The sequence below is a fragment of the Poecile atricapillus genome, chromosome 20 (genome assembly GCF_030490865.1).
Source record: "Poecile atricapillus isolate bPoeAtr1 chromosome 20, bPoeAtr1.hap1, whole genome shotgun sequence".
Taxonomy (NCBI): domain Eukaryota; kingdom Metazoa; phylum Chordata; class Aves; order Passeriformes; family Paridae; genus Poecile; species Poecile atricapillus.
The window spans coordinates 7,497,447-7,519,347 of NC_081268.1; the positions used below are offsets into that span (position 1 = coordinate 7,497,447).

Below are 21,901 nucleotides of genomic sequence, written 5' to 3' on the forward strand. Positions count from 1 at the left end.
GCTGCAGCCTCCTCCCCAGACCTCCTCGGATCCCTCCTCGGCAGACAAGTTTCCACCCCTCCCGCAGCCCCATCCCGCCGCCCTTCCCGGTCTCACCCTCCCTTCCCACGGCCTCTGTCTGGCCGGAGCTGAAGTCCCTCCTTTTTGCCCCCGGCCCCTCCCCTTCTCTAATTATGTACAAAACACTTCTTAGAATAAAATGGCCAAGCTGGGGCTCCGCCCTGCTTTCCTCTGCCCCATTCATCCTCTCCAGCCCGCTCCAAGCCCCTCCTCCGGTGGCAAGCCCAGCCTCTCGCCTCTCTCCTGGAGCTCTTTTCATTTTTATTTCTAACCCCCTCTCCATTCTCCCTGCTGCCTCTGCTCTTTCCCCCGATGGCTACGAACTGAGCAGCAGAAGAGGGGGGGGCACAGGAAGAGGGGGGAAAAAAAAACCAAGAAAAAGGAAAAGGAAGAAGGCGAGAAGCGGATTTTTTTTTTTTTTTCCTTGCCTCTGCCCTTAATGCCCGCGATCTGGATCAGGGAAGGGGATTTTCTGTCTGAGCATGAAAAGGACTGCTAGAGCCCCAGGATTTTCACACCCGCAGTATCAGCCCCGCACCCAGTATGCGAGCTGGACAGAGAAGCTCTCCCACAAGTTCCTACCGAGCCGAATAAAAGCCACGGGCGAGCCGCTCTCCGCCACAGAGGGACATTAGCATCAGGTAAGGGAGCGCTGCCGTGCTGCGGCTGCGGCGCTGCCCCTGCCCGGGCCGGCTCCCCGCTCCTGCCCGCGTTGTGTAACGATCCCCCCGCCCTGGGAGCGCCGAGCCTCCGGCACCGATGGACGGCCCGGTCCCGCAGCTCAGCAGCCGTTCTGCATGCGTGCTGCCGAGCCAGGGGCCGAGATTGGCGCACTGGGAGGGCTGGGAGCGCTGGTTTTACTGGGGCAGCCCCCCCTCCCCGGAGGATGCTCGGCAATTGGGGTTCAGCCCCGGCTCGGCTGGGCTGGTGGCGAGGCGCGGGTGGCGGCGGGGGTGGGAGGCAGCCAGGATCCATCTGTATTCCGGAGTATCGATACATCCCGGAGCAGGGGGGGACCGTCCCCAAGGAGATGGTGTCATCTCCACTTAATCCACTGCTCCGCTTTCGCAAGTGACAAGCAAATCGCGGAGGAAAAGGAAAGTCTGTCGCCTCGAATCCCACACTGGGCTGATTGCCCCTACTTCCAGCGGGGATGGGAGACGGCGGCAGAGCCGGGGGAGGGTAGGGATGGCGGGGAGCTGCACCCCGCGGGGCTGGGGATGCGTTTTCCCCACATTCATTTCCCCATCCAGCGCTGCTGGCGAGGCTGGTGCGGAGCGTTAACTTTGCCTTTTTGCAGTCCTTGGGGAATGGCGGGACGGAGGGCATCTCCGTGCCATTGCATCATCCCCGAGTCCGGCACAGCCTGGGGCTAAAACCCCCGGGGCGATCTGGAGAGAGGAGGGGGGCTATAGGTGTGCGTGTTTTGGCTTCGGAGAGTTCCCCCGTGCTGGTTCCTGAGAGCGGGGAAGGGGAGGAGGTGTCACTTCTTGGATGCAGTCTCCTCTTCATGGAGAGAACCCAGCAGCAGATGAAATGCTGGCAGAATTGCTGTTTGAATTTAACCTGTGATTGATATCTGCACTGGGCAGGACAGAAGGGTCCTTCATGCTTTACTCTGGCTGCTCATCTGGCTGCATGATAATAATAATTGTTAAAGGCAGTAAATCTGCTTTTCCCAGGAGTTGTAGAGAAGTATTTGGGAGACATGAGTGAGAGGAGGAGGGAGCGAGTGAAGAGATGTGGCTTTGGTGTACGGAACATGAAAGGTTCTTGAAAAAAAATCCCTTCTAAAGGAAAAATATCGATCAGCTCTGCTTGTGAGTAGCAGACAGCAAACCCTGGACTCTCTCCCTCCCACACACCCCAGACAAGCCCCCGTGGTCTCCCTGGAGCATGCACACGCCGAGCACACCCAGCACATGCTGTGGCACTCAGAGCCCTCCCCGTGCTCACACACAGCACCTCGGGCTCGCTCTGCCGTGGATGCAAACACCTCTCCAAGCTCTGCGGCCCCGCAGCTCCCGCACGCTCAGCAGCGCAGCTGGGACCCACACACATCAGAACGTGCAGAAATAGCTGCATTGATATTCTTATTATGGAAATCAAACCTTCAGAAGTTCGCATGAGCACACACATGCTTTCCTCTTTGCAGGGCTCGCGGAAGGTGGTTTGTTCCTCCAGTGTAGCTTTCTCTCGTAGTTGGCTCCAGGCATTGATTTGGGGTTTGTCTGACTCCAGAGCCCTTTGCAAGTCAGCAGAAAACCCTCTACATTTGGTGTGTCTACGTTTGTTTTATGGCTCTTTGCAGATTCCCAGGACTCGGGAATGATTTCACTACTGGAAAGGCAGATGATGGGCAGACAGGGAAGCAGGGAAATGGCTGGGGGAGTGGTGGCAATTCCATACTCATCATGTTTTCTCTGATCAGGAGCTGGAGTCTGGAAGTATGGGAAGAGCTCTGCTGGAGTTACGTAGCTTTTTAATGTGTGTGAGCAGAACCACACACACATCTCCAGCTAAAACACACAATGCAGAGCTCCTCTTCGGTCTCACCGTGGTTCAGAGAAAATCCCTCCCATGCTCAGGGGACAGGTGCTCCCTTTGCATGCCCCTTTGATCAGCAATGACACAGTGGGCACAGGGGAGATGATGTCACTGGTGTTAGAGGTGTTTAGCATTCCCCTCTGACCTTCCTCCTCTTCCCCTCTTTCCATGGGGCCTAGTGAGGAGACAAGCCTCCAAGAGCAGGGATATAACGAGGCTGACTAAAGTCTGTGTTAAAACTTTGGAGAGGAGGAACATATGGTCAATTGGCTGGTTTTAGGTAAAATGTGTCCCAAAAGAAATGGCACGGAATGTGCCTCCGTTCCCTCCTAACCACCACTGTTTACTACACTGGAAGTATGCGTAAGGCGGATGCTAAACACTACGTGGGAATGGGTCTGCCAGCAGACAATAGTCACTGTTGTCTGTGTGACAGAAATAGCTCAAAGCCGAATCCTCCCGTCTTTGCTCAGGCAGGAGCCCCACCACCTTCTCCAGGTGCATTGCTCGGGAGAGCACGGCAGGAACTGACTCCAGAGCCAGGGACCTGCACCCAGCTCCCTGCCCACCTCCAGGAATGGATGTGGATTTCTAGACTTTATCCAGGACTTGCTATTTACAGCTGATGCAGAGATGTTGAAAAAGCAGGAAAAAATTGATCGGGGCGGGGGGGTGGGGAGTCGGGAGAAATCGCTGAAGAACATCAATGTGGGTGAAAAACCCCCCGAGCACCTCGAGACGCTCGTTTTGAGGTGGGAAATCAGGGAGGAACTTCCCTGGGAAGGGAACACACCCCACTCAGCCCCGCAAAACCCCGCACGGCCCCGCTCAGCCCCGCTCAGCCCCAGCCCCGCAAAACCCCGCAAAACCCCGCTCAGCCCCACACAGCTCCGCAAAACCCCGCTCATCCCCCCCAAACCCCGCACAGCCCCAGCCCTGCTCATTCCCCCCCCCAAACCCCGCACAGCCCCGCACGACCCGCATAGCTCCGCACGGCCTCGCTCAGCCCCCAAAACCCCGCACAGCCCCAGCCCCGCTCAGCCCCGCTCATCCCCCCCAAACCCCGCACAGCCCCACACGGCCCCGCTCAGCCCCGCTCATCCCCCCCAAACCCCGCACAGCCCCGCACGGTCCCGCTCATCCCCCCCAAACCCCGCACGGCCCCAGCCCCGCTCAGCCCCGCTCATCCCCCCCAAACCTCGCACAGCCCCGCTCAGCCCCGCACGGCCCCGCTCTTCCCCCCCAAACCCCGCTCAGCCCCGCTCATCCCCCCCAAACCCCGCTCAGCCCCAGCCCCGCTCAGCCCCGCTCAGCCCCGCAGCTCCAGCGCGGCGGGCGGGCGGTGCCGCCGGGCCCCAGGAGGGGGCGCTGTGGCTCCACGCAGCGCCGGGAGCGGAGCGAGGCTCTCCCGCATCCCTGCCCGCAGCATCCCTGCTCCTTCATCCCTGCTTCTTCATCCCTGCTCCTTCATCCCTGCTCCTTCATCCCTGCCCGCATCACCCCTGCCCGCTTCATCCCTGCCCGCTTCATCCCTGCTCCTTCATCCCTGCTCCTTCATCCCTGCTCCTTCATCCCTGCTCCTTCATCCCTGCCCGCAGCATCCCTGCTCCTTCATCCCTGCTCCTTCATCCCTGCCCGCAGCATCCCTGCTCCTTCATCCCTGCTCCTTCATCCCTGCTCCTTCATCCCTGCTCCTTCATCCCTGCTCCTTCATCCCTGCCCGCATCACCCCTGCCCACTTCATCCTTGCTCCTTCATCCCTGCTCCTTCATCCCTGCCCGCTTCATCCCTTCCCGCATCACCCCTGCTCCTTCATCCCTGCTCCTTCATCCCTGCTCCTTCATCCCTTCCCGCTTCATCCCTGCTCCTTCATCCCTGCTCCTTCATCCCTGCTCCTTCATCCCTGCCCGCATCACCCCTGCCCGCATCATCCCTGCTCCTTCATCCTTGCTGCTTCATCCGTGCCCGCTTCATCCCTGCCCACATCACCCCTGCCCGCATTCCTTGGCATCATCCCCTGCCCGCATCCCTTCCCGCATCCCTTCCATCCCTTCCCGCATCTCTCCCGCATCCCCCGCCCCATCCCCAGCCGCGGGTAAGGCGGAGAGGCCGGGGGTGGGCGCTCGGTGCTGCCGGGGCTCGGCTCCTGGAGCCCAGGTGAGGCTGCACCGGTGCGGGCCCCATCCTCCCGCTACGGAGCCGCGGGGCGAGAGGAGCCTGCGGGGAACCGGCCCGGTGCGTGCAGGGATCGTTCACCCGGTGATGAAATGCAGCTACTTCTGGGACAGAGCCCAGCAGCTTTTCCGTGCCAGCAAATACTACAGGGGAAGTGAAAAATCACTTCATGCATTGGAAGTGCAGAGATGAACTTAGTGAGGCAGAATATAAATTACCCAGAGCGAGGGAGCTTGTGCCCAGTTGTTTGATTTACACCATCCTGCTTGCAAAAGTATCATGAGATTTTTAACAACCATAAGGACCTTGGCCCATTTCCTTCCAGGCCACACAGAGCAGCTTTTCAGAAAGGGAGAATATCCACACACACACACAGAGATCTGGCCTCTGAATGGATCCATGGACCGGGATCTGGTGCTGTGGACCTCCCTCTTCCCTGGAAGATGGCTGCCAGAGCAGGATGCCGAGCTAGGGAATGGTGCTGAGCTGAGTCAGGGCAAAACATCTCCTGCCAGCAATGTGTGCCTCTTCAGAGCGTTCTTGGATGCCAGGGAAGGTTTTTCCCTGCTTGCTGTGCCCCTGCATGGCCACATCCAGCTGATGTGCTGGGCCTGGAGCACGTCTGGCCAGAGCTGGAGCGGGCTTGTGGCTGCAGGTGGTGTGGAAAAGGGAAATGTTACCAAGGAGAGAGACCTGGGGAAGCAAACTGGATACATCTACTGGGTACTTCTGTCTGGAGAGAGGATGGGCAGAGATGGACCAGACAAATGAGATGACATTCCCAGGGCTGGGAGTAGGCACAGGACAGCTGTTGCTGGCTTGATGAGCTAAGCTGTGCAGTGCCAGGGAAGGAAAAGTCCTGACTAGTGGGAGGGAGGAATGGGAGAAAGAGCAGAAATCAGAGGAGCAGCTGATTTAGACAGAGCTGAAGGCTATTGAAGGACTTAAGTTTATTTCAGGAATGCTGGATCACGTCTCAAGCGGAGGTGGCATAAACATGAACATGTCATTTTGGAAAGAAAACACGAGTCAGGCCCAGGATTCCCCTGAGCCTGGGCTGGGGAGTTTCACACAACATTTACAGCCCCCTGCTCGCAGAGCTGTTTTCCTGCAGCCTTGAGGCAGGACCTGCAAGCAGCTTCACGGGAGAAAGATGCTTATTTATTTTTGCTATTTGTTCTTCTGAAGTCATGTGTTCCACATCCATTTTATTGTTGCTGGCAGAGCTCAGCTCTGCACAGAGCTGCTGCTGTGTCCCCTGCAGCACTGCCTGAGTGGGACCCACGGTGGCACCGGTGGTGGTGGCGCGTTTTTGGGTGTTGGCAGAGCATTGCCCAGTGCCTGAACCCTCACACATGTGATTCCTGGCTCCTGTGCCAGCAAAACAACCAGTTGCACTGCTGATGGATCACCTCTTGCAGTGGCAATAGGAATAAGAGTAAGTCATGGAGGAGTGAATAATCTAGAGAGGGTCACCTGCAGGGGAGGATGGAGCGAGGTGCCTTTGCCAGACGTGTGCTGATGTTCACTGGTGAAAATGCTGGGCACAGGTAGAAACTGATGTGCCAGAAGCACCAGCACAGCTTTGCAGCCTTAGAGCAATTCTGTGTTTGTGTGTGTGTTAGCAGAGGCACCATTCAGTGCAGAATTTCCATCACAGAGACCCTCCCAGAGAGTCAGGAATTACAGCAAAGTCAGCTCAGAGCTGACACACCAAGCTTGCAAACCAAGCTAGGAGAGGTTCTAACACATAAGAGAAGCTCCAGAAAACCAACAAAACCACAACAATTTTCTCCAGCACTTTTGGTTGGATATCAAAAGAGAATATAGAAGGAGCTTTCACTCCCATCCGCCATCCATACTCCTAATTTCCAGTGGAGCAGCTCCAGATCCTGTAGTCTTTTCATGCCTGGGACCTGTCTCATTGCTACCCTGATAGGAAGTACATCCTTTATGCTGGTATTTAGAGAAGATACATCCTGAAGCCTTACAGCAGGTCTTCTTACAGCCTGGACTTTTATATCTTTGCATGTTACAGCTGGAATATGTTGTACAGCGAGTTCCTGCGAGGAGCTCGCAGCCTCTTGCTGTAAATCATTGCAGCCTGTCGAAGCCAGGGCTGTTAACTGGCTCAGTGGTGAGTGAGGATCTCTTTCTTAGGCTTTGATTTAGAGTGTGATTTAGAACCTGGCCTGTGCTCTGGACTCCACTGTGTCCATCACGGTTTTGGATTCAGTTTTGGCCAGAAGTCCTGAGTCGGCACAAGCGACCCCATTTAGCCATTTCTTCACCCTGCCCTGCGTGTGTGGCTGTCAGATCCATTGCTAACACTGGAGACCCCTGTGGTAATTTATCCTTGCAGCTGTGCATGCTGACTTGCTAAGCAGGGTGGAAGACAGGGAGGGTGAGCTTTAAAAGCATCGCCTCGTGCAGGCAGCACGATCCAGGTGAGGCTGCGGGACCAGAAAAATAAATAAAAGGAGTTTGTTCAAAATTAACTGCAGCAACTGAAGCTAACCAGGGAAGAATGAACAGAAACGAGCTGTGAGCCCGGGGAGGAGGCTGGGGATTCAGAGCAGGCAGGAGGAGCAGGATGAGCAGGTGTGAATCCTTAGCTGGACTGCTGGGATCAGTGGAACAGACACCAGCAAGGCAGGATGCGGGTGCTGGAGCAGCCGGGCTGCTCTTGGCGCGTGGCTGCTCTTCAGGCAGGTGCAGATGGTGAGCGGGTGAGCAGAGCCCTCAGACATATGCTGGGGTACATATGTGGCTCTGGGTCCCTCCTGGCTCTGACCCCCTCCCTGCCTGGAACAGGAATGTTATTCCAGCCATTTCCCACACTGCTCTGTGCCGAGCGAGGTTTGCAGCCAAAATCAAAGGTGTGTTTGGAGGGAGCAGCGAGAGCTTAGGAGGTACAAGCTGAGACTGAAGAATGCCTAAGAAATACTGAGAAAGTCAAAGGGAAGAACTAACAAAGACAGCACGGGGTTTGTGCTAAAATTGTGAACAGAGAGAAGAAAGCAGCAACAAGGATCCCTATAACATAGCCTTAAGACGAGCAGCTATTTCTAGAATTGCTTATTGTCATGTCGTCCAAATTCGGAGTTGCTTCTGCAAAACAACTCCAGGCTTTGCTGTTTTATGCTGGAGAATGCTGATAATGTGTTTATCTGCCATTTCCACTCTCCTAAAAGAGAGCTTTAAAGTATTTGAAAATGATGGACCATGTTTTAGGCCAGTGAATAGATAAATCTGATCAACCAGAGAAAAGTGACCAATTAGGATTTTCCCACAATATTTACCTAAAGAAACCAAAGAGAGGAAATTTGAGTTCTATAAATATTTAGATAAAACCCTTTTTGTGCAATTAGAGACACATGTGCATCAATCCTTTTACTTGCTGCTTGGGGGGAAGAGTCAAGGTGAAAAGACTGATTGGAACTGGAAGTGTTGCTCAGGGAATTTGCTGACGATTGAAGGAGGGATATATTTTGCAGATGAATCTGGATTGGACCTTGTTAAGGCTGGAAAAGCCTGAGAAGTGTTCTAACCACAACAGTAGGACACTAAAGGGACCAGAAAGAAGTGGATGGGCGCTGTCACTCCTGGGATAACCTTTCAGCCCTGTGGGGATGTGCAAAGTCAGTGGTTGTCTGAGGACTGTCATCTGCAGTGCCAGATGGAATATCCTGTGTGTGACTGTTTCTTTATTGGTTCCTTTCATGCTTTGTGTTTTCATAACATTCTGCAGTGATGGAGTAAGTTTCGAGCCATCTTTGGAAGTGTTTTTTTGGGGAGAGGGTTTAGATCTGGTACCACGTAATTTCCTTGTGTGTCTCCCAGTTTTCTATGGGAAAGAGAAGGGGTGAATAATCATATCTCAGTTCTCTCCCCTCTTTGTGACTGGATAGATGTCAAAACCACTCCTCTTGTCTCAAAGGCCCTGCTGCTGCAGGATGTGTCACTGAGTGCCCAGATATTGCTCCAAGTTTATCAAATAAAGACTTTTTTTTTCACACCTGGCTCAATTGCCACCGACCCAGAGCAGTCAGAGCCACAAAGAGCCTGATCCTGCAATTAGAATCACACAGACAAATTTTAATTACAGCCCCATGGACATAATGAATCTGATTTCCAAGACCAAAGCCTAAGCAACAGCAAATCCATACACATGCCGAGTGTGGAGTGAATCATGTTTATGGTCCATCAGTGTTCAGCTTCTTTGTTCCAAAATGCTGGTCAGGAAGGCAGAAGAAATATTCCCTGGGATATTATAAAGACTAACATATCATCAGAGGGAGAATCAATGGAGATTGATGGCAAATTAGATGGACGCTTGAGACATTAAAAGGAAGGATGGAAAATAGAAGTGGTATTATAATTGAACCATATTAATACATTTTAAATTGCTTTACAAATATTAACAAGTTAAATAAGGGAAGCCTGGAAATAATAGTCCATCTAGTCTGGGAAAGCTGGGAGTGAGGAGGGACATTCGGGTTCCAGTACAAAGGTATCTGAAGGTTAAAATGAAAAGTGATCAGAAGTATTTTAACCCTTTGATGATAGAAGAACAAGGGAACACATCAAAATTAAAGGGCACAACTCTTAAAGCAAATTAAAAGGAAATAGTCCTTTCTTCAGTGTATAGTGAAGGCACACAATTCCCTGCTGCAGGATGTCGCTGAGATGAAAGTCTGGATGGATTTCAAGTGTAAAAGGCTACGTAACTTTGTAGCAATTAATAGCATTTGCAGCCCTGCAATCTGGGACAATGGTAATCAGGTCTCAGGCTTCAAAGCAAAGGATGACCATCTTTTGGGGTCAGGAAGGACATTTTCTCTCTGCATAAAAAGAACATAATATGGTTGGGCAGGTAATGTGACTGCCTATGGTCGATCCTGCTGGAAGCTAAGTCAGCAAGAGATTAGCAAATTGCTTCCGTGGGTGCTGGATTAAGGTATTATAAAAAGGTTTTCATCAATGCCAGACAGAATATCAATCCAGCAATCTCTTCTTCTGTGTCAACTCCCACAAAAGTAATTTCAGTGATTAGAGCAGATATTGAAGTAGGACATAAAAGGGGTGGTTATAGGTGGCAGCAGTGACCCTGAGCTGCACAGCTCAGTTCCCTCTATCAGCTCTGGAATCTGTGGGCTGGCACAGAGCTGGGATGAGCCTGGAGTCTCCCAGCACCAGGCTCTGTAGGGATACAACCTCCCTGTCCCCAAGGACCTGCTGCCTGGACAGAGGAGGAGGAAAAGAAACAGGGAATGCTGTCACCTCTGCTCAGTACCGGAGGAAATGCAGCACAAGGCTCGGAGAACAGCTCAAATCCTGTCAGTAGAAGCATTTCAGTTTGCAATTTTGCCTTGACTGATTTTGAAAGTAGTTGGTGGCAAAAGGTAGCAGAACATTATAGAAAACAAGACCTTAAATACTGCCATGGGATGTGGGGAACGTTGGGAAAATCAGCCTCCAAGGTGTTTGTAAGATGTCACCTTAAAGAATCTGCCCAAGCTGATGCAGGGAGGCTGTGACAGAGATAAGTGGGTGCATGAAATCCTAGGACTTAGCCAAAGCAGCTTGGTAGGAGTGACAGGAGGACAGAGATCAGCTATGAAGCTCTGTCCTCTCCCATATTTTGCCCACAGTGCCATCCCCCTGAGGGTCCCAGGGTGACTCTACCTGTGTGCCTCGTGTTGGGCACAGTCCTGCCTCCTGCCCAGGGTCACCCACCATCACCGTGCTGCTGGAGGGATGAGGAATGTGACTTTCTCCATCACTTTCCTCTCCCATCAGCCACTCTGCTCCTGTTGCTGAAGACAGAGGTTGGGTGAAGAGACAATCAGGCTGTTGAGTACACACAGGGAAGCTGAGCTTCAGCAGGTGACACTTGTGGAGGTGCCATGAGCATCTCCAGGTGAACAGAGACAAAACTGCTCTCCTCTGGTCAGGAAACAAAGCAGTGCTTCCTTCAGAAGGGTGGGAAGGATGGGCTGTGGGGAAAACACATCAGTAGGTGGGATAAAGTTCTGACAGGTGTGTGACTGGGGGGAGGAAGGGGGGAGCTGGCTGGAGGGAACACAAAGTTCACTGTTTGGGCAGGTGTGAATGCTCAACATCGGGACAAATGATTCCTTTGCTTCCTGGATGGCAAAACAGAGAGGGATGTGAGTGGCAGGTGCAAATCTGCCAGTGAAGTGTTGTGGAGGTGTGATCATTACTGTGCTCATGGCCTGGGCTGGGAAGGATGGACGAGAGAGTTCTTGTGGTGCAAAATTCACCAGAAAGATGCATGAAAAAGATATAATAGCTACAAGGTAGGGCTGCAATTTACCTGCATTATTGGAAGATTGATTTCTGATGAAAGGAGCAGAGAAAGAAGGGGAATAAAATTTTATGGCTGGCAAGAATGGGGATCAGAGGTCTAAAATGGCAGCTGTTAGTATTCTTTAAGGATTGGTTCAAATGGGGCTGCAGAGACCAGTGCAAGCTTCTGATTTCCAACCATCTGCATTTAGAAAAGAGAGGGAGACCAGCAGGCTGGCCTTGGTGAAATTCTGCTGGATCTCTCCCGAGAATCAGAATTGTCCCTGCATTTAAAGTACCTGAAAGCCTTAAAACACTGACAAGGCTGAAAGGTGAGGTGAGGGTCGAAAGCGAGAAGGGCTGACAGGAATAAGTAGATTGTAGTCTAGGCTGGATAATTCAGGGATCTGTAATAAAACTGCCCAGTGACAGATAGTGAGTAAAAGACTACAGGTATATTATGGTTTACAGAGCACAGGACAGATGTGTCTCTAAGGAGGATGAGATAAGGAGAGGAAGGCAGCAGCGGCTGTTTGGGGATGCAGCAGCACTGTGTGAATAAAGCAGCGCTGTAGCAAGATAGTTCAATCATGGTGCTGTCACTGACATGTTATATACGACCTTGAGCAGGTCACTTAGGCTGGGAGCTTTGCAGAAGAGCTTTTTAAATGCGTGTGTTTCCATGCACAGGAGCTGAATCCCTTCAGAGCTGCGGCTCTGAGCCTCCAGCTCGCACAGCGGATGGGAACTGCCCAGGGAACTCGGATCCAAGTTTGGCATGAGGCAAAATCTGGATTTTTTTAAAGAATTCAGCAACCCCTCATATATTTCCTCAGGAAATATAATCCCCCAAAGACTGGTAGTCAGCTGTGCTGACTCTTTCCATTTCCAGTGCTGGACAGAAGCAGTATTGGTTTGGCTCTCTCTCCCCTCCACCTCAGTAAAATGGCTCCTTCTTCAGAAATCTGGCCTGAATTAATTTCTCTCCTCATCGCCTCAGATCACTGGCAGAGCTGGCCTTTTACTGGAGCAGATAAGGGAAGAACATGCTAATTGCATCTGTTTGCCTCCCTTGCACACAGAAATGAGTATTTTACATACATAAATATATCGCATAAAGTCAAGTTTGCACACACACACACACACACACCTCGAGACATATTCATTGTGCTTTAAGAACGCTGAATCAAGGCTGCTGTTCCATATTAATCCTTTTACCAACTTCAGCATTTGCTGTAAATAGCAATTAATGATAAAGCTGCTTGCATTAAATAGAAGAGCAGAAGAGGCTGATAGGTCCTTCCTACCGCTGGATGCTCCTGCAGCGCTTCTCATTACTTTAAGTTTGAAGACAGAGATTCTGTCCGTGGCTGCACTTTTTTCCCCTCACTGCTGCTCCTCTGAGGCAGCTCTTCTGTAAAGCCTTTTCAGCAGGGCAGTGCAGTCCCCAGCCCTCGTGTGTCACATCACAGGTGTTTGATGCTGTGACCCTGCCTGGGGTGCTGTGGCAGTGGTGGATGGGAGGGCTGGGGACAAACACACTCTGCTGCCCTTGCACAGCATCGCTCTGGTCTCCAGACCTCCACCAGTAACATTTGGACTCGGGGAAAAGGAAATCAACAGGAGAGCTGAGACACACTCCAGATTTTATTTTTAGGTGTGTGTTTAAAATTCCAGGCACTTGAAGGGATATGAGGATTGATTCCCAGCTCAATAACGCAGTATTTTTGTGTTCAGAGGCTCAGGATGCATTTTCCATGCCACAGATGAGGGTGTTCAAGCATGCAGCATCTGCTGGGACTGTGATGCAGGACGGTGGAAGATGACAATAAACCACTGGAGGATTTGTGCTTGCTCATATTGCCCAACAACTGATGTTAATAAAACAAAATATACCCAGAACTGGGTTACTTCTGAGAGGAAGATTCTTTCCTCCTGGAGAAACTCCAAGAGCAAACTAACAGGGAGCTGAGATCTTTAGCAATGTGGAAACATCCAGAGATATCTCCATGCTCAGTTCCTACACATATACTTAATTTTCTTTAAATCCTCTGGATGCAGGGAGCTGAGCATCCCTAAACACCTCCAGGACCAAGGCTGCTGTGAGCAGGGTCCTGTGCTGGAGAAACCAGGCACAAAAATGGGTGCAGAGACTGCCTGAGGAGCAGGATCCCTGGAACAGGCTGTTCCCATCCCTGCCTGCCTCATTCCAAGTGCTCTTCAGGGCTTTGAGTCAGGGATGGCTGCTGGAGGGAGCTCTGCTGCTTCTTGTTTTTGGCTTGTCACAGGTGCTTGGACATCACACCTTCCAATTTTCTGTAGGGACTTCTGTGTCTGTTTGATTCTGTGGTGATTAAAAAAAATATAAAAAAAGGAAAGCCAGGAGTAGTGAAGAGGAAGAATTCAGAAAAATAGAGGGTGAAAAGGGATGGTGTCACTGTCTTAAAATACAACAGCAGCATATGGCAATTTCTAATGGAAAAAGTAAATTCACTCTCAGATTATTTCCTGGGAACTTTTCACTCATTTTTGATACAGGGCTTTGCTCATCTATTGTGCTGTAAATCTAATTATTTCATTTTAAGTTCTCTGTTGAATGCAGGTTTAGACTAGAAGACAGCAAAGGACTCTGAAAGTCGTCAGCTTAAGGAATTCACAGAAACTCAGCCTTGCTGAGATCCCTCATGTTGTTATGAAGATCTGACAGACAGTTATTGGAATTCCTGGTAGGAATAGGTGAATAATGATTTCTCTCTTTTTTTTTTTTTTTTTATCAGTTTAGTTCTGGAAGAAAAAATGAAGGGAAAAAATTACTTTTAGATATTTAAATATAATTAGTGTGGCGGGGGAAGAATGAAAAGATTTTATATTTGAGACTAAAAGGAAAAGAGAATAGAAAATCAGTTCAAAACTTAAATTTTGCATAAATGAATAACTTTCTTTTTTCATAACCATATTATTTCACTTTTAACCCGTTTTGTTTTTCAACATTTCCTTCTAGATCCACTTTATAAACATCTCATCATGGAGCATTTACGTTAAGAAACAATGCAGTCATGTACTTTGGGTATTTTAAATTTTTCCCATCCCACTTTCTGACAGTAACTATCTAATGAATTCAATCTGAATTAATAAACATTGGCAGACAATCCCCAAGCACTTTTCTGAGCCTAATTTTAGGACGTGTTAAAAACAATGTCTCGCATCCTTCAGTGCCGATGATTGCAGTTCCCTTTATGCTGCACACAGTTAAAGACAATTCCTACCTCAAATAACAGATACTCAAAAGGGTCCAGAACGATGGGAGATAAAAGGAGGAAGTAAAAAGATCTGTCTGAAGTAAATCAGGAGCAGAGCCATATAGAGAAGAGGATGGTTTTGACTCCATTCCCTGCTTTCTCACCAGCCTGGGGATTAATTATAAATCTCTTTCTCACCCATTAGATTTTTCTCATACTCCTTCTACTCCTGCACTTTCTCATTCACACCTTCAAGTCTTTGCTACTCTTCCTTTAATCCAACTTTCCTGATTCTCCGATTTTTGCACACTTTCCTCTTTTCTCGTCTGCTCCTCCTGGAGAAGATTGCTAACTAAGTGGCAAGTGTTAATAACATGTCTTGGCTGTGCCTGCTGCGAGGAGAAAGGAGGAGCAAGCTGAGTGAAGGAAAGCTGCAAAGGAGGAGGAAGGGGATGATCTGAACTGATTTCAGACTCTGCACAAAGGTGCAGGGAGGCAGAGGAAGCCCCTACACGCTCAGAAACCTCACTGCAATGGGAGCAGAGTCTGAGCTGAGTGTCCCAGGAGGAGATCATCAACCTATCTGCAAGGTGGGACTTGTTTTGTCAGGGATACAGCGGCCAGAGCAAAGGCTTGCAGGGCTGGGAGATGTGAGGGGAAGCAGCAGACCCTGTGCTGTGACACTCAGACAAGGCCACACTTGGTTGGTGTGGCTGGGTTTGTGCACAGGGACTTGTGGCACTGGGGTAACACCAGCTGTGGGTGTGAGATGGGGGTGACACTGCTCCCTGTGCTGGCAGGGCTCCCTCTGCCCCCACCTGAGCCCGGGATGTCACCACATGTCATCCTACCAGCTCCCTCCCTCCTGCAGGAGCCCCTGCTGGGCACTGCAGCCTCTGCTGTGGTCACTGGGAAAATGTGGGCAGAACCTGTGGGTTTAGGGGACTGAAGGGTTTAAGGGGGACACAGGAGAGCCCCTGGTTTGGGCTGGAAGCTGCAGCTCTCTGAGGAGAACAGGCTCAGCCCACAACTCTCTTGGTGTCATGGAAAGAAAGATGTTGTCTGGTCTGCAGGAGGAGGGACAAAACAGAGGTGTAAATTAGAGGGAAGTTTCCTTGAGCTGCCCTGGTCTGAGAATAATATACCAGGAATAAAATGTCCGAGAATAGCTGTCTGTCATTGTAAACAGGAATATAAGCATGATAGATAACTTCAGGCTATGTCTTCATGATCACAGCACACTCTAAATACTCTTCTTTCTTTGGAAACTCCTTCCCAGCACCTTTGATTTCACAGGGATAAACCAGCTCTATTCCTGTTCTGCATTTAATTTAGCACTCATACAAATTATGTATCTGGAAAGCTATTTATTATCTAATTCGATGTCTGCAGTTGAGGAAAGACTCTATCCTTTCCCACAGCAGTGTCTCTTTGTCTGCCAGCTCTGACTAGCTGCTAGATGCCCTGGGGAATGTCAAGGCAGAATTTATTAATCATGACCAGCCATGGAGGTGTTTTTCAGATTTGGATTTGGCCAGCTGATCGTGCAGGATCTTTCTGGGAGTCAGGCTGTTGAAGACACAAATGTGAAGCTTGCTCTGGATTGCTTTCAAAGTCACTTTGGGAAACTGCAAAGGCATGCAGGATCCTTCCAGGGTGAGGAGTTCCAGCAGGAGAATGTGTGCAGGCTGGTGAAGGGGGCTGCTCACTCCCTTTGGCAGGACACCATACCAGGGAAACTTTACCTCTCAGCATGTCCTGTCCTTCCCCCAGCCCACAAAGGTGTGAATCTCTCAGCATTGCCGTGGAAGCCTTGTAGGCATTCATTCTGAATGTCTCCCTCGGAGCAGGAGGAGCTGTGATGGCACCTGGCACTTGCCAAGCTGGAAGTCACCCCTGGGCCTGCCCACGAGCGATGGCAGAGCCGGCCAACTGCACAGGTTGTGCTGAAACCACAGGGTTTGTTTCACAAACAGCTCTCAGCTCTTCCAGAGCTTCTTGCCTCCCTTTGTAGAGCCTGGGTGAGCATGTGCTGCTCTTCCTGGTCAGTGATTTCCTCCTGGCTCTGAGGAAAGGTCAAGTGTCCACGCCAATTCTTTTGGGTCTGTCAGCAGCCCTCAGACCCTCTGGCGATGAAGGGCGAAGGATTTGCAGTGTCTGGCACGGATGGGCAATATCTCCCTGCAGGAGCATTCCTCCTTTCCAAAAGACACTCCACAGTGTAACTTGGAGTAATGAAGCATTTCCCTCAAGGTCTCTTCCAGGGGGTAATTCCATGCTCAGTTGTACTGCTGCTGTCAGAGGGACGGGGCTCCAATGCTACAGATGTGCTGGTGACAAGGGGTAAGGTCAACTTTCAAGTAAATTATCCACAGTTTTCAAAATTGATCATCCTCAAACCTCCTTTCCTGCCTTCGACTTGTTCCATTGTTGCCTAACACAGAGACAAATTGAGTCACTTTGCTCCTTCCCCACCCCAGAGATGAGGCCATACGCACAGAAACGTCAGCTGGGATGGGATGGAGCCATTTGTGGGGTGGGGAGGTGGAAACATCGGCTTTTAATGGAAGTCTCAGACTCCAGCAGTGCTCACTATTAGCCAGGAGCTGTAATCCATAGTGACAGGCCAGCTGGAGCAGGAGGATGCTTCCAGGCAGATCTGCATTCAGAGGTGCACTCCCGGCAGCTGCGTGGGGGAATTCAGATTTCCAACCGTGGAGCCTGGCGCACCAGACATGTCCCATTCGGAGGAAAAGCAGACAGAAAAGCCCCTCTTCCACTGCAAATAAATCTCCTAAAGTTGGGGATGCTTCTTTTTATTTACCAGCTCTCCTTGGGAGAGGAGGTGAGGGCTGATCCCTCTCTCTGAGGTTTCCTTAGGAAGGAGCAGCCCCTGGTGTGTATTGGGGCTTCCTTTAAGGCTGGTGAAAGGGAGGAGAGGGAAGGAGAACAGTCCTGCATGGCCGTGCTCTGCTCTCTCCCCATCTCCAGCAGCCTCTCTGTTCTCCTGCCCCTCTCCACCTTTGAATGGGCTCCGTGTCCTCCAAGCACCCAGCGCTGTCTCCGTCCCTCACCCAGCCTGTGGCTGCACAGGGGACCCTGGGGACATTTTCCTCCCCAAAATGAGGAACTGATGGATTGTCACAGGCTCAGATCCAGCTCTTGCCCTCCCTTCTGCTGCTTGCTTTGCCCTTCTCTTCAACCCACTTTTCCCACCACTTACACGGACGGAAACTCACAGGGAGCGATTCCCCTCTGCTACGTGCAGGGGAGCAGAAATGTGGTTTAAAACAAGCAAAAAAAAAATAAAGATAAAATAAAATCAGGTAGATTTCCGAGAAGGAGGTGGAATATATCTTTTAAAAGTACCTAAGTGGTTTGGAAGGCAGAGGTCCCGGGGGGTCAATGGTATTCAGACTTTTAAATCCCTGATGCTCATGAAAACATTGAATACAAATTCTACTCTGGGAAAATCTGCATTTTCTTCTCTTTCTTCTGGTTGGTTTTTTTTTTTCCTTTAACAAGTAGAGGAGTTGGTTTTTTGGTGTGCAAAGGGGAAAGGAGCTGTATTTTGCTGTCATTGAGCTGACAGAGCTGCTTGGAAAATGGATAATTTCCTCGGGAAATTCCTGCCTTTTGATATGTGGTTGGTTTTTTTTAAACTTCAGTGTGAAGGAGAACCATGATCCCACAAGGCTCTTATGACCTAAAAATTTAAAAGTAATAATAATTTGAGATCACTGATATCTTCTGCTCCTGTGGTGTTGAAGCATTAAGATGCTGTGGGAAATATTTAGCACTGTATGATAATACATAAAATAAACAGCACCAAATATTTTATGCAATATATAACGCATTTTAAACATACATCAATACAATACACAATATGTAAGAATGTCAAAACAAATTAATTGAAACAACACATAAATAATGTGTTTATTTCCTCAAAATTAAACACTTCACTATGACTGAAACGAAGAGAGAAAATCCACATGATTTGTTTTGACACTTTAAACATGAAAAAAGTTTGTCAGAACTGACATGTTCCCATGCAACATTTAGATTTTGAGGGAACTGCTTTTTCCTGAGAAAAACTGTTCTGTCAAAATTTTTTGACCAGCTCTACATACAGTCTATCTAAAAAGACAAGCATCACAGCCAAGACTCTCAAACGCTCCAGGTGGTCAGGAGATGGATTAAGCACAGAGCAGAACAGTCTCAGAGAAGAAAATAAATAAATCTCACAGCTAGAGGTGGCCTCAAATGTGGGTAACAAAGGCCTGCAATGTTTGAGAAGCGCAGACCTGAGTGGTGTTGAACTTTAATCCCAGAAAGGACTGAATGCCTTCAGTTTTTAATTTTTTTAGTTGCAGAACTGCTGCACTGATGGGAGAGGGTGTTTGTGATGCCTGTGCAGATCCTCAGGATCCTCTGGGATTTTCTGGTTCTTGGCTTTGGTTGGGGTCTAGCTGCCACCAGCCTTCTGTGCTTGCAAGATGAATACTGGTAAGGATGAGATGGCTTTATTTTCCACACATCCTTCTGTCCCAGGGGAAATCCCAGGCTGGGGGCTCGGGGAATAGCTGGAAATGCAGTGCTGCAGGTAGATTGACTCTGGGATTCAGAGCTTCTGAGAGCAGCTTTGGGTAGGAGTTCTCCCACCTTCATGATACACAGATTTTAAATCTTCTCATTATATAAATGCAGTTCCAGGTTAATGTGAGCTTCTAATTTAATATGCTGTTCCAAATTAAGAGTTAATATGGTATTTGATTATCTTTTTGCAATGAGATCCAACCCAAGGCTCATTGACTTCAATAGACTTTCCAGGAGAACCTACAATGGCAGAGCCTGCGCTCCAGATTTCTGACTTCTGCTGCAGAAGCTGCCCATGAAATGCTGTTCTTTAGGGCTAACACTCATTCTGGCTCACATTTCCAGCCTGAGTTGAAGTGCAGTGTGTCTAACCTCTGCTCTGTGGGGTGACAGGGCTGCAGAAGGGGCTGACCCTGGGTGTTTTCAGCCTCAGAGCAGTTCCCTGCGTTCTGGGAGCAGTGGTTTGTGGAAGCCACCTCTAAATCCTCCCCCAGGGAGCTGCAGGGCTATGGAGCCCACGTCAGGGGCCAGCTGGGCTCACCCTGTAGCTCTGTTCCCCCACAGAAACCTGAGCCAGGCCATCCTCAGGAGGTCCCAGAGTGTCCTGGCAGGGCTCTGGGGCAGTGGCTGCAGGAACCAGGGGGTCTCAGTGCAAGGAGAGCTTTATGGCCACTGCAAACTCCTGATCCAGTGGGATAAGGAAGGTGGAGCTGCCCAAGGCTGGAATTTGCAAAGCTCAGAGACCCTTTTCTCTGCCCTCTTCAGCTGCCCCTGCTTCCCTTGGCTCCATCCAGCTGAGTGGTGCCCAGAGGAAGCTCTGGTGGTATTTCTCATCCTGGCTGGCATTATCCAGGCAGCAGGAGCTGTTCCAGAAGGAATGGCCTGGGGATTTTAACCCCTTCTCTCCTCCAATAACAATGGAGGAACACAATAACCCAGCCAAAGACTAAGCTCCTTTTAGAAGGACAAGACAAATGGGAAGATAAACTATTTTCAAGGATTAGATAACCTCAGCATCTTTTGCTGAAAGAATCAGTGGTAGTTTGCATTTCCCAAGCCTTGTGGAGCAGGATCACTCCATGTGGGGCTTAGGTGACAAAATCTCTTCCCAGGAATGAACTTCAGAACAGAAATATTGCACAGACTGTCAGGTGTGGGATATAAGTTGACTTTGTTGGACTGATTCCCCCATTATTCCCCCATTACTGCTCTCCAGAGGAGTTTTGCCATCACTCTTTTTTTCCTTCAGCCTCTCAGCTCACAGATCCCAATTGTTGCAATGGAATATGTTAGAAAGGCAAGACTGGCACCAGGATGGAGCAGCCATGAAAGCAGAAACCAGGATTTCTGGACTGTAGCGCAGGTCTCATTAAACTGAGAATTCAGATTACTTTTTCCTAAGTTTCCAGCAAAAAAATTGCAGGGAATAATACTATTTTTGTTCAGTTTATTGTGTCTGGTTTGCAGGTGTTTCTTTTTCCAAACTGTAAGAAAAGTATTAAATGAATTTGGATATTTCCTCTTGTGCATAAATTACAAAATCTATTTCAGCTCAGTCAAAACACAGCTTAAGAAAACACTTGATTTTGATTTTGAATGTATGTTACTCAACATGTAATGAAAAACAAAACACAATCTTGAACCGATCCCTTCCAAACTGAACACTCAACACATTCTGTTCCAAAGAAAAGCTGACTTTATCAAAACGCCTATTTTTTTCCCCCCCTTAAATCAACAAATTTCTACAAAGTGTTTTGCCTCTGATGAATTGGCATTTTCCTGACATGAAATGAGCAATCCAAAATAATTCTAAGCAGCTCTGTGGCAAGTCCCAGCTAATTCTGGAACAGTAGCATGAAGGTGCGTAGGAAGGGTACTGCAAGGAGACGGAGCACTGAGCTGAGACGTAAGAGATTTGGGTTGAATTCCTGAAGCAGTTCTAAAATGATCTGGGACAAGCCATTAATCTACCCCGTGTCTCAATTCCCATCCTGCTGAATGGAAAAAAGCATTGTTTCCCCATCTCCTAAAGATGCTGCAAGAATAAAAATCTATTAACACTTGTAAGATTACTGGACTTTGATATGAGGTGTATAAATACTGAGGAAGATAGAGGATAGAGCTGCATTTTTGTGTAACTTAGAAAGAAATTATGAGGAAGTGGACTAGCTAGGACAACACTTTAATAACAGTAGGAATAATTTCAAGTTCAGGGCACTGCTTAATAGAAATCACTGCTCAACACCCGCCATATTTTTTTCTTTTTTAATAAGCAGCTCAGAAAAGTGCAATTTATCATTATTATTATCATCATCTACATTCATTCTATCTCTGCCACTTCACAAATGAGAGGAGTTCCTCACAAACATCGACAAAAGCGAGCTCATTATCCAGTCTCCCTATTTTTAACTCTCATTTGTGACAATAGCTATCAAACTCTTGCCAACAGTTGGGCTGCTGGTGTGCTGACACCGCTGCTCCGCGCCCGCTGAGCGGGATTAGCTCACTGTTCCCTCGCCTTCCCCCATCTGTCCCCGGCCATCTGCTGTCCTTGCTCTCCTGAATAGATTGAGAGCTTTTTGGGGCATGGACCGCCTTGCTGGTCTGTGCAGCACCCACTGTTCCAGTCTGGGATTCTGCAGGATTGCCTTTGGAATCGCAGAGCTGTGGAATGGCTTGGGTGGGAAGGGATCCACAAGGAGCAGAGTCCAGCTCCTTCCCAGACCCCCCAACATCCCACCCTGGGCATCCCTGGAGCTCTGGCAGCCTCGGGGCCGTGCCCATTCCCTGGGGAGCCTGGGCAGTGCCAGCACCTCTGGGGGAGGAACCTTTCCCTAAATCCAGCCTGAGCCTGGCCTGGCCCAGCTCCAGCCGCTCCCTCTGATCCCATCACTGGTCACAGAGACATCAGAGCCTCCCCTTCCACCTCCCCTTGTGAAGAACCTGAATGTCACAACTTCTCCTGAGCCCCC

General features: G+C 49.6%; 1 protein-coding gene across 1 annotated transcript in view; it reads left to right on the forward strand.

Annotated features, from left to right (window-relative positions):
* The first annotated feature begins 414 nt into the window (after window positions 1-414).
* BRINP1 (BMP/retinoic acid inducible neural specific 1) overlaps window positions 415-21,901 on the forward strand; it is an 86,698-nt gene continuing 65,211 nt past the window's right edge. The window contains exon 1 of the mRNA XM_058853682.1: window positions 415-701. The gene's annotated coding sequence lies outside the window, so the exon portion shown is untranslated. The remainder of the gene's footprint in view (window positions 702-21,901) is intronic.